The sequence below is a fragment of the Parasteatoda tepidariorum genome, chromosome 8, assembly GCF_982258835.1.
Source record: "Parasteatoda tepidariorum strain Cologne lab strain chromosome 8, Ptep-v5.0, whole genome shotgun sequence".
Lineage (NCBI taxonomy): Eukaryota > Metazoa > Arthropoda > Arachnida > Araneae > Theridiidae > Parasteatoda > Parasteatoda tepidariorum.
In genome coordinates, this window is record NC_141762.1 from 101,907,142 (window position 1) to 101,919,853 (window position 12,712).

Consider the following 12,712-nt stretch of genomic DNA (forward strand, 5'->3'; position numbering starts at 1 on the left):
CATCAATCAAGATTAATGCCAGAAAATGCAAACATAAAAGAAGATGGACGTCACTGGGGCACCCGGGTGCGTGAAGCTCCGTATTTGCTTAAATCTACAATTCTTATTTATACATATCAAATCTTTTTTTTTATGACACATTTTTTTGGAATTCAGAAATCTTTAAAGTTTCAAATTTATAAAAATTTGTAAAAATCAGAAATATTTTCATTCCGGTTTTTTTTTTAAATTTTAAAAATCACTTTTAATTCGTAAATAAATATGTGATTTTTTTTTCTTTCAAGAATTGAGTTCGAAATATAAATTTAAAAAAGAAATATTTTACAACAAAAAAAAACCGTATTGTAGATTTAAACAAACCCCCTGGGGAAAAGAATTTTTGAGGCAGTGTTATTTTTAACCAGAAAAGTTTAATATACCATAAAAATTTAATATAAACAGAATAAATTTAATATATGTCAACTGTAGTTTTAAATATATAACTTTTAAGTCTCGATAATCAACTCTAGTTTTAAATATGCAACAGGTTAGAATTCCAATTTTGTTACTGCATCCAAAACCAAATTACTTAAAAATAAATGACCCTAATAAAATACAGATCATGAATTCCGTGACACTCCTGAGTGTCACTTACAGATGTTTTTAGTGTTCCTCTCTCCGAAATTTGTCTTCTGAGTTCGATTCAAAATTTCAATGTTTTATAGTTACCTTATTCATAAAAACTAGTTAAATTGCGATGTGAGATTTAGTAAAAACTATCGTGAGCATAATTCGTCGCTAATAGAATTCATCACATGCTCTTATTTAATTAAACGCACAGTAAAAATTTAACATTTGAACATTGTATTAACCGGTCTAGAGTTTCGTAAGACTTAAGCTTTAAATGAGAAAATACATATAAATACTTGTAATCCATTAAAATATAAGTCAAAATATTAGAAAATCACATTATAACTTCAGTACTAAAATAATTTCTTCGTTAAATTTTATAAAAGACAGCAAATTGATTGTGCCTTTTTCAAGAAAGTATCAAGCATTGTTTAGTTTCACAACTCATGGAAAAATAAAAAGTGAAATGAAATAATGTATAGATAGAACTAAATTAATGAAAATAAATAAAATCTACAAAAAAAAACTGTAAAAAGACAATTAAGGTCTAAAAATGAGAAAAAAGGATAAAAAAATTTATAAAATTAAATACCTAAATTAAAAATTTCAAAAAAAAAACATGCATAAAATAACTTGGAATATTAGAAAATAAAATATTCATGAAAAAAAAAATCAATATTTAAAAAAATAGGAAACATGCAAAGGAAAGTGAAATTTAAAAAAGAAAGTGAGAAATGCAAAAGTTAGTGAGTGAAATGTGCAACAGGAAGTAAAGAGGAAAATTATAAATAAATTTGAAATTTGACCCCCCTTCCCTTAATTTAATATTACGCATGAATAAGAAATCAAATCTAAGAGAAAGACAATTTCTGTGTTTTCGCAAGAAAAAAATATTAAACTATCTGATGTGCTCACCTGTATACAATGAATTAGGATGAAATTGGAATTACCACAGCCCCCCTCCAAATAAGTGAAACATCGCAGGTCATACGCATGAAAATACTACTTCATGAAAACACCATAGAGAAATCTCACTGTCGTAGAGTTTTACTTTTGAGATGAATGCTCTTCGATGATGTACTCGTCGAGTAGTGCGTCCAAACGCCTAACCTCCGATATTCCGCATTGACGGATATTCCCCATTTTATAGCCATTCTCATTGCATGCGGGGAAAAATCATGGATGAGAACAAGAATCTGATTGGTGAGTTTTTATGGGTAAATGTAATTCACCAATCAGGTTCTCATCCGCATCGCTGAATTCGCATGCAGTGAAAACGGTCCGCTCGTGTTCACATCAGATAATCCAGGCTGCTCCTGCAGAAACACAAAAACATCTTCACTTTTAGATTTGCTTTGTTCACTTCCTTTTGAAAACAACCATGAATTTTAAATTTAATGAATTTTAAGGAAAAGTAAAGAAAAAGGTAAATTTATATTGCATTTAAAGTCTAAATATTATTTTCAGTTCATTGAGAAGACCGTGTAACTCCATAACTTCATTTATTGTTAGAGATATGAAACTTTTCAAGGACATTCTAAATTCCATGTTAGAAACAATTCTTATTTTTCTGATGCATTCGACACAAGCAATAATTCTCGATGAAACATACCTCAATTTGATTTCCCCCACATCATTCCACCACATCCTTACGTTGGATTTAACTCAAAAGTTATTTCGGACATTTTTGAGATTGAGATCCACTGTTGCTGCAATTACCCCTTTCTCACATAAGCAGTAACTTCTCCATAATTCTTTTTTGAAACCATTGTTGTTCGTATTCTTTTTAATTAACTTGCAACCACCGCTATCCTGTTAACCATGGCGATTCTCATACTTTGTACTAATAAACAAATTGGATTGGAAAGAAAATGGCTTTTAGAGTTTGATTTATCGTGTAAACTGAAGTAGTATCTAATTTTAAGGCTTAGAATTTTTCATTTTTTATAAATAATAAAACACCATAACCTGCGGTATTAAAATTAAATCTAAATTAAGGACTGACATTTTTCTTGCGCAATAATTTTAAGTCATAAATTTTTTCCCTAAGTAAAAATTATTTTAAAAAATTAAATAAAAAACAACTACCACTCTTAAAATAATATTTGCAAAAGTTAAAGCGATTCAGCAAACCTCTCTGTCATTTTTATAGTTCTTTTTCCGACCTAGAAATCTCATAACCTAACAAGTTCGAATCGAGAACAAAGATACTCGTTGAGTTAGTAAACCTTTAAGTACAACTTGCAAGGGAAGATAAATATCCAATGCAATATTGCATGGTTGAAAAATTTCGACATTGATTTTAACCCTTACTCGTTTGAAGTGAGAAAAAGTGAAAATGGTGGCTACAATATCTGGTATAAGCGTCACAATAGAGCGTCGGAGTGAAAAAAAAAAACGAGGTAGAAAATATTGTAAGAAAAGGTTTTAAACTAATCAAGCGAAACAAAATTTAGGCAAGTTTTCATGCTTAAAAAAAGATTTTTTTTCCTTTGTGTTAAAGTTAAATAATTTTATTTGAGTGAATAAAAATTTCTGCTAAACTGCAATGAAATTTATTTTCATATAGCAATCAATCATTTAAATTAAATTGCTCTACGTTGACAATTATCATTAACTTATAAATGTTTACAAAAGCTGAAACATTATAATTAAATTGACTGATGCTCATAGATATATTACTTATTAATTATGCACTTTTTTAAAAAATTTTCTCAAAACAAATCTGCAAGCACCAACTTTCGGAAAGGGGGGGGGGAATCATGAAGGTTAAGGCTCAGCAATTAAATAACCTACAGCATGACTAAGGCAATGCGATTAGCTTAGCACTCAAGCTGCCTTTAATTTCGAGGCAAGTTTATCCATCGATCTGAAGTTGGGCGTACTGCAATGCGCTGGGGATCGAACCTCATTCCTTCACAATGACAGTTCAGTTTTTAACCACTCAGTTATTGCGACTCAATCTAATGTATGCCTTAATTTTTCAATAATATATGAAATCTATTAAAACGTTATTTTAAAAATATTTCTGCTTGAAAACCGTTTTATTAGATAAATAAAAAAATTATTTTATGCCTAAATATTAATAAATAACTGAATTTTCTTTTTTTGTACATTGTCAATAAATAAGTTGGCGGTGTAGTTAAGAGAGTGGGGAATAAAAGGGATCCTCCCAAAACCAATATATTGAAAAAACAATACAAAGAAAAAATTTACATTTAGAGTCAGAAAGGTAAGACGTTCATCTTTGGGGAACATTATACGTAACTTTTCAAAAATGTACTATGTATAAATGTACAAAAATGTAAAAAAAAAATTACATTTAGAGTCAGAATAGTATGACGTTTAACGTTGGGGAACATTATATACAACTTTTCGAAAATGTACTTGCTTCAACATCCAAGGCACGTCAAAGTTAAAAACTACTATCGACTCAGATAAAACATTTATACTTATAGTTGATAATGTAGACTTTCGAAAATAAAATGACTACATTAATTATACCGATTACACAGCTATTTATGGATGACTTACAAATAGTTTAACTCAAATTTATATCTCAAAATACATAATTTCTGTTTGCTATTAATTCATTTTTAAAACCGTCTCTAAAAAAGAAGTGGAAGTACTAATTGGTTAAAAATGTATTAAAACTTGTTTAAAAAGAAAGAAAAAAATGATTTTGATTTTAAAATTTTGAATGAGTAGACTAACCATGGGAAGCGTTCAAGATACGATTGAATGCAAATATTTGCGTAAAAAATCTTCAGAAATATAAATAGTTGCATACCTAGTGACATTACATAATGTTTAAATAAAAGAATTTCATTAACGTTAAAAACAAACAAGAATTTGAATTTTATTTCACAAATACATTCTATAATAGTTCTGTTATACATTAGGATTGAAATGATAAAGATAGATTGATCTAATTTTTAATTAACTGCTAAATTTTTTGGTGAACAAAATTTTCAATATTAAAGCTATACATTTCGATAATTAAAGCTCAAAACCAGTGTAAATACAATAGCAAGTATTTACAAATCAAACAACAATGGCAAATCAAAATTAATTTTACTCCAACCCGATATTTTAAATATTTTCACTACTTTTAGAAATAAACCCAAAAATAAATTCGATTGTAATTTCGAACAAATATCCATCATATCAATCAATACTGATTATTTAATCACCTCTTTGTAACTATACTGATAAAAAAAGGCTTTCTACTAAATCAAAATGACGAAAGTGAAAATTTAAATTAAAATGCAGTTTTAAGAACGAAATCAGTTTTAACGAAATCAGTTTTCTTTCAAATCTGACACACTTTGACGAAACATAAAATATTAGTACTCCTTCCATCATTGGGCAATGTAGCAATTTATGAAAATTAAACTTAATTAAAAAGTGAGAACATTTAACTGGAAAGTTTGCAAGAAAAAGTTTTTTAAAAAAATTATCATTGCTGCTTTTTAAAATTTATTATTGTAAGTTTTTCTTTTATCCCCCCCCAAACGAGATTGAATAAAGTTTCTGAAAAGTTCTGCTAAGCTTTTTCGAATCGACTTTTCGAATTCGTTTAATTGATAATATAACTATTAGCTCTAATCTAAAGACATATTTTGTAAAAATATTTCTACTAATTTGAGATTCATCCAAGCTAGTTCACTTGCATACCAAGTTATAAATGCTTCATTACAAATCCAGGTTTGTTGACTTAAAATAAACCTACACTTTTTTTAAAAAAAAGTCATCAATTGAAACATTTACAAAGCATTTTACTATAAGAGTGTTTAATTCTATGTTGATTTTCATTGTATAAGATATATAGCTGTTTTAACAAATTTCAATAAGCAAAATTTCATTACTAGGTTACTTAGTGTGTAAAAAATAACAGCACATTTGAAATAACATTTTAGAAATCTTACCGAATTTTTCTGAATTAAAATAAAGAACGAAATGAAAATTTAATAGTTTTATATAGTGATACATTTGTACAAAGTAGGCATCGACTTAAAATTTTTTTTCAAAAAAAGGTGATGTTAAAAGAATGATTCAAAAAAGAATGACGTTAATGAAAGTCCTACCCATTCATTATTTTCATAAACAATAATTAAAACAATGAACTTATTATTTTAATACTGAAGATATTTTTCTGACTCATAAAGTTTATTAAATTTTAAGAGAAATTATCCTTATCTGGCATAAAAATCTAAATTTTTTTTAAACTGTCTTTCCCTTATAGTGAGTTTTTTTTTTATTTTTTATAAATGAGTAAACTAAGTTATTCTAAACTGAAATGTTTGTCAACCTGTGGTTAGTCTGAGTAACACAAATTTGCCATTTCGAAAGTTTAAAAAAAACTAGATCAATGTAATAAATTTTTTCGGTTATTTTAGTCTTCTTTTCGGTAGTTAATATGCCCTTACATAATTAAATTACATTAATATTTACTTTCAAAGTAACTCTGATGCAATCAAGAAAATTTTTTAATTGCACCATTTTCTCACAGATCACAGAGCATATATGAAGAGCTATTTAAGGAGATGAACCTTGGTTCAAATTAATGGAAATGCTTATGGAGCCGATTTGTAACTGTTGGAAAATCAATATTGAAAGACTAAATTAGATATTTTCAAACCTATTTGAAAATTTCCAGTCTTTTTATTTTTATTTTTTACATGGTGTATATTTGATCATTAATTTTTTTCGGTATAATCAACTAAAAACTTTGTCTATCCTTGACATTTAAATTAAATTGTTGAAGGCGACTTTAAAGAAAGAGTTTAATAATTAAAACAATATTTAACTTTATAGTAGGAACTATACGTGTTTGAAATAAAATATTATCATGAGTGATTTGTTCTCATTTGAATAAATAAAAAACTGTTTTTGAAAATATATTTTAGCATAAAATCTTAAAGGATAATTTTTTTCAATTCCGAAATTATTTTCACTTGTGAGAGATCTACTATTAGAAATGAAGATAAGCAACCATTAGACGATTTTAACTTTTATTCTTGTTTTTATTTTAATCATAAGCGTAACGATCAAAACTACTGTACTCAATTTTTCTTATTTATAATGACTTTATGGCAACAGTTCTAAAGTAAACAGCCGTTATTTTTGATGAGTTGAAGATTTGAAGTATGTAACCTTTCAGAAACGAATTTTTTTTTTCTTAAATGTGAATGCAATTTTGCTATAAATAATTATTTTTTCAAGTAAAATAACCAAAATGTAATTTTTTTTTAAAAAACATAAATATATTTTAAGTTAAAGAATTAAACAACAATTAAAAGACATGAGAACATGACCATTTTAAAAATATTTTTTTTTAAACATTCGGGGGAAAAAAGAATTAGTTCTAAAAATTGTTAGATTTAGTAAATGTATCCATATGAATATAACATTTCTAAATTTAAAAAAAAAAAATCTATACCAATTAGAAGTACCGAATTGAAACTAGTCGTAATAAATAACTAATTTTGCAATTCTTGACAAGTGGGAGAATCAATGCGACAATTTATCAAAATAAGGTTCATGCCCTAGTTCAAGTACTATTGCACTAGTAATTATCGTTTAGAGAACACCATCAATCCAAAGGTCATGAGATCGGTTATTTCAAAGGCTGTCTGTGTATAACTGTAGAAAGGAATTGAGTCCGTGATTTTAAATTCTCTATTAGAAAATCATGACCTCAAAAAAAGTTTACTTAACATTTGTTGTCTTAGGCTATTAAGGCTTTGGGGGTACCCTCTATGGCCAAGAATTCGACTTCTACACTCATGCCTATTCATAGGGCGGATCCATACCTTCATCCACAGCTCGTAATTTTGACCTGAACCAAAGAACGATAAATCTCCAATCCAGCACCCTCAGTTTGTTAAGAGAGCATGGAGGACTCCGTGACCGGACAGATTTAACGTGCACCAGTCACCATTTAATACACGGGGTCTGCAGTCGGCTGGATTCCGTTATCATAATTGTGAGTACAGTCCTCTACCAATCAGGCTAACCCGGCTAACTCAATTTATAATATAAATATGATTAGTCGCGACTTAAATTAATTCTGAATTAATAACACATTTTTTAAAAACTAGATTTTACAAACATACCCAAGACTGACAAAACAGAGAACAACCAAAACTGGACGGAATTAACCGTGTTTGCAGAAATTGTAATTCACATTAGGATTATCATTAAATTCATAAAATATAATTGCGTACATCGGCCAGTGGATTTACAAACCTAAAAAGAGTTTAGTATGCGGGATGAGCTACAAGTGTGCGGGATTATTTCTCCTAGAGAAATGAAAGTAGAAATTAAGAGTAAAAATGTGAATTAAAAAGGGTTATTAAATTCCGGAATTCAATCCCGATTAAATTTAACAGTTTCTAAATCTCGATACGCTTGAATTACTGAAAAAAATCAACTCGATTTCTAGTCGAAAAAAATCAAAGTCTGTGCCATTCGATGCAGCAGAAATGGCTCCATAAAAATTGACAAAAAAGGAAAAAATTTAAAAATTGTACTTACCCATTTCCAGCTCATTCTACAACCAGTTTTGATATCAGGATTTCCAAGACACTATCCTATCTTGCCAGTCAGGATTTCCAAGACACCATCCTGTCTTGCCAATCAGGGTTTCCAAGACACCATCCTGTCTTGCCAGTCAGGATTTCCAAGACACCATCCTATCTTGCCAGTCAGGATTTCCAAGACACCATCCTATCTTGCCAGTCAGGATTTCCAAGACACTATCCTATCTTGCCAGTCAGGATTTCCAAGACACTATCCCATCTTGCCAGTCAGGATTTCCAAGACACTATCCCATCTTGCCAGTCAGGATTTCCAAGACACCATCCTGTCTTGCCAGCAGGATCTCCAAGACACCATCCTGTCTTGCCAGTCAGGATTTCCAAGACACTATCCTATCTTGCCAGTCAGGATTTCCAAGACACCATCCTGTCTTGCCATCACGATTTCCAAGACACCATCCTGTCTTGCCATCACGATTTCCAAGACACTATCTTATCTTGTCAGTCAGTATTTCCAAGACACCATCCTGTCTTGCAAGCAGGATTTCCAAGACACCACCCTGTCTTGCCAGCAGGATTTCCAAGACACTATCCTATCCTGCCACCTGGGTTTACAAAACTCATACTACAAGAAATCATCCTGTCTTGTTTTCGTCTGCAAGAAACAAGATCAAATATTACAAACCAATATAAAGAATATATAAAGAATAATAAGACTAATAGCAATAAATGAAACAAGCATCGCCAATTAAAAAAAAAAACTGTACGACTTTGAATCGCTGGATAGAGGTAGATCTAAGCTGAGTAGATAAAAAAAAAACGGATTTTTTTTAGAAAATTTCCCTATTTTAAATCGGTTTTTTCTTTGCTTTATTTAAAGATAAAGGTTCCAAATTTGAAATAACTAAACCTTTAAGAAACAATTCAGAGAATCTTTTTATAACTATTAATATTTTCAATCCACAATTTAAAAAAAACCAGCGTTATAAATATTGCGTTATAAAAAATGAACATCAACTCATTTTTATAAATATATGCTTATACATTACAATTTTACTCAATACGCAAATTAAAATCTAATAATGCTGGTAAAAGTGCGATTCCTTGACCCTATGCTATTAGTTAAGATAAAAAAAAAGTCCAACTTCAGCTTAATTAAGATTAATCATTTTATGTATACATAAAATGAACATTTTTTAAATCCTATGACTCCATACACATTTTAATGTAAAAATGTATAAATTATTTAAAGTAATGTACTGTACCGAGTACAGGATTTTTTTAATATTATAACCGTCATTGAACAGCCACCCCAAACCCAACTTATGTTCAACTCCGTAGCCTTTAATTGTGAACCCAATCCAGAAGACAAGATAACTCCTGGATCAAGTATCGGGAGCAATTTTGCCTTGTAAAGGGCTTTTTGATGGAGCTAAGCCCGCATTTGCCTTACATGGAGAGGAAGACCGCGAGAACCTCCCACGGTTAGCCTGACGGCAAGGGGACCCATGATCCGTCTAACACTGAGAATATTTCAGGTCTGCACTGTTGTCGGTGCCAGCCGGAAGTGAAATTCGTATCGACCAGCCATGACTGGGATACGAAATCGGTTCATCTCATTGGAAGGCAAACGCTCGATCCCTGAGCAATCGCGGCTCGAGTTCAGGAGTTTGTTTGGATTGGATATTAAAAAAACAATCGTAAAACTTCAAAATTTTCAATTGTCAAAGCCTTCAGAAACCCTAGCCATATACAGCACTGAATAACAGTAAAACACAGGCTTCCTAGCCCCCGACGGTTCAATTATGAACTACTTTACTGGAGACCCGCAGATCAGAACACTATTGCAGTCACAAACAGTTCATAGTAGTTTGGCCTGGCTACCTTAAGTCATTGTGGCCCTTTTTACCTATTCATCACGTAATTAAGGTACTTGTGGTGTTGAGTCCTTAGGAAATTAATAAGTGGGCATAATACCCAATAAAAATAATCAAGGATTATTTTATTTTAATTTTATAACCGTCGTTAAACAGTCTACCCAATTTTTGGGTTTACGACTACTAATGATCAACTCCGTAGCCTTGTAATTTTGACCTAATTCCGAAGACAAGGAATCTCCTGTATCAGTACCCCCAGAGGTATGATTCGTTATGGGAGCATAGAGAACTTTGTGACTCGACAGATTTAACGCGCATCAGTCACCATTTACTACATGGGGAGTCTTCGGCCGAAGGGGATCGAACCCACTATGTCTTGGCAATGGGCCCAGTGCCCTACTAACCAGGCTATCCCGGACTCAACTACGTAACCTTGTAATTTTGAAACCAATACAGAAGACAAGAGAATCCCTGGATCAAGTATAGGGAGAAATTTGCAATCGTATATTTTGATGGCACTTCCCGCATTTGCGTTATCTGGAAAGGAAAACCACGAGTACCTCCTGCGGACGGATAATGGGTTAAAGTCCCCTCACCGTCAAGCCTGGTTCTCGTGGTCTTCCTCTCCGAGTAACGCAAATGCGGGCTAGTTCCATCAAAAATCCTCCACGAAAGCATCCAGGAGTTCCCTTGTCTTCTGGATTGGGTTCAAAACTACAAGGCTACGTAGTCGAACATTAGAAGCCGTAAGGCTGTTCAACGGCGGATATAAAATAAAATCTATGATTTAACTCACGTTTCCAGAACAAAAATTTTTGACGTCAAAATGGTCACTAAGAATACTACAGAGACGTCGAAAATGAGGTCAAACTGAGACATAAGGTTTTATTTTCTCTCAAAATTACGTTAGAATCAGACGACATTCTCGCAAATTTCCTAAATAATCTATTTATTTAGGGTCTGTCTGAAACATTAAGCCTCATAATAAAAGAATATTTACCAATTGATACATAGATTTGCAAATTTTTAAAAATAATTTTTCCTTTCAGAATTATTTCAAAATATGATGATGAAAATCATTAAAAATGACAGGTAAGCTGCAATATTTAAGTAACAAAAATTGAGCACCTTTTAAGTACTTTTTAAGCACTCAAAAAAAAAATTTCAGCACTTTCCAAAAAAAATCATAATTAGGATCTGTGCAGAAATAACAATTATTTTTTTCCATAGTTTAAAGTTCTTAATTTGTAAACATAAAATCAATAAATTTCAATAATATTTTCAAAACCTTTACATATTCATGATAAAATAACTAGTTTCTGATAAATATTGCAAAGAAAATTGTGAAAATCATGCATTTTTTTTGTAATTTAGAACGACATTCGAGAAGGCGTAGAAAAAATCTCGATTTTAAAGATATAAAATTAAGCACTTTTTACAAACACCGAATAAAAATGAACATTTAAGGGCTTTTAAATAATCTTAAATTAAAAATAAGCACCTTTAAGCACTTTTTAAAAACGCTACGCACCCTGTAAAACAATTTTGGAACACTAAAACAGTTATAAATAGAAATTATAAAATTCTATTTAAAATGAATTTCCACTTTAAACCATGCTTTAAAAATTTTATTCTCCAGGAAGAAAAAGACAAAATAAAAATACGTGATATTAAACAGACCATTAGTTCCCAATTTCTTTCTACTATGAAAACCCGGTTTTATATCCAAATAAAATAATTTCGATAAAATTTCTACAGAGAACGATGATAAAATTGCATGAGATAAAATTTCATTTTCCCTCGTTTTATCATTAATAATCTAAAATTTAGTTCTATGCCCATCGGTTAATTTCGCACTTATAGAACTATATCTAGCCTAGATATTTGTTTTTGTGTAAATACATAAATTGAAAATCAGTAAAATAAGCCACATTATGAATAAATAATCCCTTATCCAAATGGCTTGCTTAGAAATTTCATTCGCTTCAAGAATATACAAGTTGGAAATAACAGTCGACATGTTTCAAGCGAACAAAAACAGGTACCCATTTTCAAGACTTGTCAGATGCAAATGAGAAGAAACAAAAGTAATTTTAAATATAAAGTGCAAAGTATGTAACCAAAAATGGAAAAATAACGACACGAGACAGAATTAGAAAAACCAGAGTAGCTGAAAGAGAAATAAAAAGAAACATCACAATTGCCGAGGGGGACAAAATTCATTTCTACACGCTATGGTGAGGTCATGAGTAATTAATGTCGTTAATAATGGAATTTGGATTGATATGAATGAAACAAGATTCCAGGGTATCAAGATGAGCTGATGTGACCGGAGTGGAAATAATTTTGGAACGATACAAATTGCATTTATGCCCACGATTCTATCAATGTGCAGCAATCGATTTACTGAATTCTTTATGACGAACATATCTACAGTGTTCCCATATGTCCGAATTTTAAAGCGCGTCAAGTTTACTTATGAAATTGCTAATACCCTCTCCATTTTGGTTTTTAAGTAATTTTCACTCACTCACGTTGGGCAAATTTTAAATGCTTTTGAGAGCTTGAAATATACTGATTGTTATATTGAATTTCTATGTTTTTGAAGAGAATGAAGTTTTTAATCAAGTAAAGCCAAGTTTTTAATCAGGGAAATCATCATTTTATTATAAATGTATGCCTTTT

General features: G+C 30.6%; 1 long non-coding RNA gene across 1 annotated transcript in view; it reads right to left on the bottom strand.

The window, feature by feature from the left end:
- Nucleotides 1-6,512: 6,512 nt before the first annotated feature.
- LOC147806586 (uncharacterized) overlaps nt 6,513-12,712 on the bottom strand; it is a 37,048-nt gene continuing 30,848 nt past the window's right edge. The window contains exons 3-4 of the long non-coding RNA XR_015428566.1: nt 8,371-8,805; nt 6,513-8,238 (exon numbers count right to left, since the gene is read on the bottom strand). This is a non-coding gene — a long non-coding RNA (uncharacterized LOC147806586). The remainder of the gene's footprint in view (nt 8,239-8,370; nt 8,806-12,712) is intronic.